General features: G+C 31.7%; 1 long non-coding RNA gene across 1 annotated transcript; it reads right to left on the bottom strand.

Annotated features, from left to right (window-relative positions):
• Nucleotides 1–3525: 3525 nt before the first annotated feature.
• On the bottom strand, nt 3526–6157 carry LOC126884037 (uncharacterized). The gene is made up of 3 exons (XR_007697813.1): nt 5747–6157; nt 5494–5688; nt 3526–3709 (listed from the first exon to the last, which is right to left on the bottom strand). It is a non-coding gene; the product is annotated as an uncharacterized LOC126884037 (long non-coding RNA).
• Nucleotides 6158–6410: the final 253 nt, after the last annotated feature.

The raw sequence follows: 6410 nt of genomic DNA, 5'->3' as shown, positions 1-6410 counted from the left end.
ATAAATAAATTACAATAAAATTTTGGTTTTGAACTCGATCTCTAAAATTATAATCGAATTTTTGCCCTCGTGACACTTTGACATAATTTCATTCCCCTTCGGCTCGTGAAATTAAAACTGTCAAAGTGTCACTCGGGAAAAAGTCGATTTTAAAGCTCTTGTGCAATTACTACTGATTATTTCATTCATAGGAGATTCTGACCAACAGAAAACTACAGAAATAAAAATTAAACTGATTATTTTTTGATGATTTTAACTTCCAATCGTATAGTAAGATATTTGATCACGTGTTTAATTCTGTGCAATCAGATTAAAATTATACTGAGAATTATCTACTGTAGAAAATTACCGATAGAATTTTTTAAAGTAGATTGTTTCTGTTTAATGGCAACCAGTTTCCTAGTTTTGACAACTGTCACCTTTAAGAAAATATCCATAATATACGTATTAAAAAATAATCTTACGAATATCACACGACAGTAAGAATAAATAAGAAAATAATGCTTCATTTTTACCCAAATTTGTTGTCATTGGGCAATAGCCACTCGAACCCTACGGGCTCTCGTGTCTACTGCCAGACAACAAATTTTCGAAAAACTGTCGCATTATTTTCAATTTATTCTCACTCTCTTGTGATATTATACCCGATAATTTTTGATAATTTCCCGTCGTCAAGGATATTATGTCAGATGCCCTTCGTTGCTATGAAAAAATACATTCAGTGATATTAATGACAGTTAATGTTTTAAAAATTATAAAAGTGATGACTTTCAACCGTCAAATATTTATAACAACTGCGTGTTTAATTGTACTAATTTGTACTTACATAAATAAATTACAATAAAATTTTGGTTTTGAACAGTTTTATTCATGAAATAATTGCAACAAATTGCACTCGATCTCTAAAATTAATATAGAATTTTAGAGCTCTTGTACAATTACTACTGATAATTACATAGAAATCGAAAATTGCACTGTTATGTTTTAATTGTGGAGTTAAATAAATTGTTTAGAAAATTATTATTTCTTTATTTGATAGTTTCACTTTCTTCGAGTAATTTTCTCCCTAAATTTCACTCATGCATCAAAATAATCAGATAATTTAGCTTTCAAGTGTATTGCCTTTTAAAAACTACCCTCGCCTCCTTCGGAGTCTGGCTCTTTCACCAAAATGTGAAAATAAGCTCTAGTGGTTTTTAGATAAAACGCTTTCAAGCACAATTATCGATCATTTTGATGCACGACTTGTGTAATTATCCCAGATATTTTCCACCTCTACTAGTTTAATCTCTTTTTATTTCACAATGTATTATGTTTTCTATCTTTTACGTTATTTTGCCGGTTATTAGTACAAGAATCTACAGGTCGAGCAAGTCTCGTAAATTTCACGATTGCGAGCCACGCTTCACGCAACCGTGTTTGCGTACTTGTGTTTCGAGTTGCGTGGTCGTGCGGAGTTATATTTACCAATTCGCGCAATCGTACTTGAGACGCTGTGTCAGGTGAGGTGTTTGAAAATTTGTGTAACTTGTAACTTGATTACTTGATTGCTTGATTCTGTGGTGTGAAGGTGGTTAAACTTTTGTTTTATTTTTTTTTTGTTTTGTTTGTTTTTGTTGTTGCGAATATATCGCAGAAAGTTTTTAGATGAAGTAATTGTATGATGAAGATAACACAGAAAATACAAGAGGGCAACATACTTTGCAAAACAACTGTTACAATTTGAAATCAACAATTTGTTAAGTTGTTGTCTTGCAGGTAAAAAAAATGACTTTTTAAAAAAATTATATCTTGGAAACTAAAAATTATTTTTATTTATAATTGAAACATGTAAAAGTATAGTACCCTCAAAAAAATTTCAGCCAAAAATATTCATTTTTGTAGAGTTGACTGCAATTTTTCGACAACAGCCCTTTTTTGCGGTGAGCAGCATAACAAGTCCAGTCTCATCTGAAATCAAAGTTTCTTGTAGTTTATACCTCTGGCTAGTGAATGAACAAAGGATTTTTTATTAGATGAGGTCATTTTTGTTTTATAAAAAAAACTACTTTAAAAATGAGAAAAATTGGGGTCAAAAATGTGTTTAAACTTATGTAAAATCTTCAAATTTCATTTTTTTTTAATTCCTTCGTTCATATTCTAGCCAGAGGTATAAACTACAAGAAACTTTTTGATTTCAGATGAGACTGGACTTAGTTATGCTGCCAACGCAAAAAAACTTACAAAAAACTCTACAAAAATGAATATTTTTGGCTGAAACTTTTTTTGAGACTACCTTAAGTACTATACTTTTACATGTTCCAATTATAAATAAAAATAAATTTTAGTTTTCGAGATATAATTTTTTTAAAAAGTAACTTTTTTTACCCACAAGACCTATGTAACCCCTTAAAAAAATGTTTGGAAGAATATGTTTGATGGCCAAGATGCATACATATATTTAGAAGGAAAGTTCCTGATTTCTGTAGTATAATACATAATACCGAAGAGGAAGTAGCCCTAAGCGCCGGACTCCACTTGCGATTTGTAGTTGTGAAGATTGAACACATTCTTTCAAATAGAAGTCAATCCATGATTATTTAGTCACAAATGGATTGACTTGTATTTGAAACAATGTGTTCAATCTTCCTGATTACAAATCGCAAGTGGAGTGCGGCGGTAATAACACCAAAATATTCCATGTAGGTCCATAGAAGGTACACAGACATTGAAAAATTCCTGGAATATCCCCGAAAACATGTTCCCTGAACATCCCAGGAAAATCCTGTGTCAGCATTTTAAACATTACCTGAATGTCTTATTGGAACATTCCATGAATGTCCACGCATGTTCTCTGGACATTCAAAATATATTTTGTAGACATTCCCTGGATATACCAGAAATACAGTGATGAGCGCTCTAATAACCGGCAAAATAGCACAAAAGATGTATTAAGTAGTGAGATAAAAAGACATGAAACTAGTCGAGCTGGGAAATTTAGCGATATTAACTTATACATTTAGATTGTATTGATTGTGTACCACCTTCAGACGTATCAGACGAGTTTGGAAACTACCACTGTCACAGTGCAGTTTTAGTTGACATACTCCTCCGATATGTGTAAAGGTGGGATCAATATAACGTAAATTTAAAGGTTAATTTCGCTAAATTTCCCAGCTCGACTAGTTTCATTTCTTTTTATCTCACAACTAAATATGTTGCCCATATTTTGCCGGTTATTAGAGCACTCATCACTGTACATCCTTACTGATGTGACAATACCTCCTATCTGTTTTTTCATTTTTTGTATGAGAGATGGAAAAACATGTTTTAAGGTCACCTCCTGTGTTCATATGTAAGTTTTGACTTGTTTTGTAGTTCATAGATAGTTTAATTTACTACAAAACAAGTCAAAAAATATCATGAAAACAGGAGGTGACCCTAAGACAAGTTTTTAGTCTCTCTTACAAAAGTCATGAAAAAACAGATAGGATGTATTATTACATCACTGACGATATGTGGCCATACCAAATAATACATCCTTGATAAATATAAACATTTTTATTGAACAAAATCTTTTCATACATTTTTTTAATGCAATTTACTGATATTCCTAAATATTTCAAAAAAATGTGTCACATTTGCTTTGTAAACCTTTCTTTTGCCTTTCGTAGCCACATATTCCGTTTCCTTCCTGGTTTTTTGTAGACCACTTCTCTCAGCTAAAATTCTAAAAAAAATAAAATAAATGGTAATTTTTCTATCCTTTACAATTAACAATCAGAAGAAATATTATTTACAGATAATGATATGCATAATAATAATAGGTTTGTTCTAGCATCAGTTTGAAACCATCAGCGAATAGTGGACCAGCGCAAGTAGAGGGGATCGCACTGGTGACTGTATTATGTTCTTTTACTGACCAACTGTTTGCTGATGGTTTTTGACTAGTTTGACTGTTTGCTAGAACAAACCTAATAATAATGAATATTTTGTATTTTGACAATGACATCTGATGTGGAAGTCAAAACATTAATAAAATTATTTTTTCAAGTTAACTTTCACATGCGCGTCTTAAAATTGTACTTTTAATACTTATATCATAAATAACTATTAAAACTATCTTAAGAGGAAACAGTATCGATCAACAGGTAGCGAAAATGTGTTCCAAGATTGCGGCTGTAATTTTGAATATTTTTTCAAGATATTTGGCACACATATTCGTAATATAATAAAGAATGGCGGTACAGAGCCCAATTTGAAAAATATATTAATATGTGGAAATTACTCTGTAATTAAATACAATATAAAAAAACGAGCTTGTACCGCCATTAAGAAGAACAAAAAAATACACTTTTTTCAAATACAACTTTTTTATCCGATTTTGTGTTATTTTGGAACTACTAAAATTTTTTATTTCATTAGTAGTTCCAAAATTACACAAAATCTAGGCATCAGATAAAAAAGTTTATTTGAAGAAAGTGTATTTTTTTGTTCTTCTTAATAGCGGTACAGGTTCGTTTTTTAAATATTGTATAATTACAGAGTAATTTCCACATTAATATATTTTTCAAATTGGGCTCTGTACCGCCATTCTTTATTATTTTACGAATACGTGTGCCAAATGCCTCGAAAAAATATTCAAAATTACAGTGACAATCTTGGAACACGTTTTGGCTACCTGTTTATCGCTACTGTATTACCTTAAAACATTGTAATTTGCTAAACCAGTATATTTTACTCTACTACTACTCTACTAGCTACCTCATTTTCCACTGTTTCTAAAGACTTGTTTACATGGGTAGAGTTTTGAGGAGAGTAGAGTAGTGGTAGTACTCTACCAAAAATGGCTTGATACCATTCACATGAGGAGAGTACAAGTATAGTACTGATGCTAGTATAGTGAAACCGATTTTTGTATTTTTAAACACTCTTGATTATAAGTGCACCTTAAATTCTTAATTTTTTGCTTAAGCTCGTTTACTCCAAAGCCCCCTTTGCCATTCTTTCGACGATTTCATCCTCCGCAGCTTGCTGCAAACTTTTATTTCTGTAGTATACACTACCTAAATTCCATAAACACTGGTATTCGCCGTATTATAGCTCTACAAGTTTTAAAGTTTCATCTTCGGTGAACTTCATTTTCACTATTTACACAAAACACAATTCCAGCCAGAATGACAGCACCCCCATGTACTCTCCTACCTACTCTATTCTGCCATAATTGAGCGTGTTCCATGGGTAGAGTGTGCAGCCGAGTAGACATTTTGGCAGTAGTGGTGGTCATAGAGTAGTTACTTTGCCATAGGTTGCTAGTCACTCTACTTTAACTCCAACTATACACTCTACCAGCTATTCTACTGTGCTGAGCATTTTTACAGGTAGAGTTACTCTACTCTATCAAGTACTTGCATCATTACTCTACCCGTGTAAACAAGTCTTAAATCTACTGAATGAAAATCTACTTAATCTTAATCTACTCTTAATGAAAAATGTCTAAAATCATTTACCCACCTAGTATTATTGTAGAATTTAAGACAGTCCAGTGCCTTATAAATAATTTCAATATGAATATTTTTCCCTTTAATTCTCCTTTGATACCACTCCATTTTAGATTTTGGGGAACTTATTTCATTGTGTTTATAGACCATATTTATTGAAGGAACCCAATCTGGAGATTGTTGTTATCGATTAAGTCGGCTGGTTTTCCTATAAGATTAAAATGTTAACATCTTCAAAAATCGTTACTGTTGTAATTGTAACTTACCAGATATAAAATGATTACAGCAGACAGGACAGGAAAATTTTCTTTCGCTAGTAAAACCTGTACATTGTATTGCATTTAACCATTGTTGTCTCTCAGATACCTTATTTAGTTCAGTTTAAAAGTGAACTTTATCTTTACTTTATCACAATTACTTTGCATTTCACACTTCAAAACACAACACCAATGAAGCATATTATCTTTCTAAATTAATACTTCCAGAGAAAATGTTAAATTAATCTTTGTACAACACAAAATTACAAAGAAATACAACTAAAATTATCTAAAACTCATTAAGAACAGATAGAATAAGATTTATCTTTTACACCCAGTAGCCATATTGATTTAATTTTGAAAACGATTATATTTAAATTTGGTAAATATAACTCCGCACGACCACGCAACTCGAAACACAAATGCGCAAACACGGTTGCATGAAGCGTGGCTCGCAATCGTGAAATTTACGAGACTTACTCGACCTGTAGATTCTTGTGTTATTAGTGCGCTCATCACTGTATAACTTTTTAAAATTTTAGGTGATTTGGATTTCATGGCAATGTGTGGCTGTCCATCTCAATGTGAAGATGATTTTTATAATATTTTCGCCACACAAACCACATTTGATTTAAATAGGAGCAATTCTATGTGGTCATTGTGCGTATTTTTT

This window comes from Diabrotica virgifera, chromosome 4 (assembly GCF_917563875.1).
Source record: "Diabrotica virgifera virgifera chromosome 4, PGI_DIABVI_V3a".
Taxonomy (NCBI): Eukaryota; Metazoa; Arthropoda; class Insecta; order Coleoptera; family Chrysomelidae; genus Diabrotica; species Diabrotica virgifera.
This window is presented reverse-complemented; position numbering and strand designations above follow the sequence as displayed.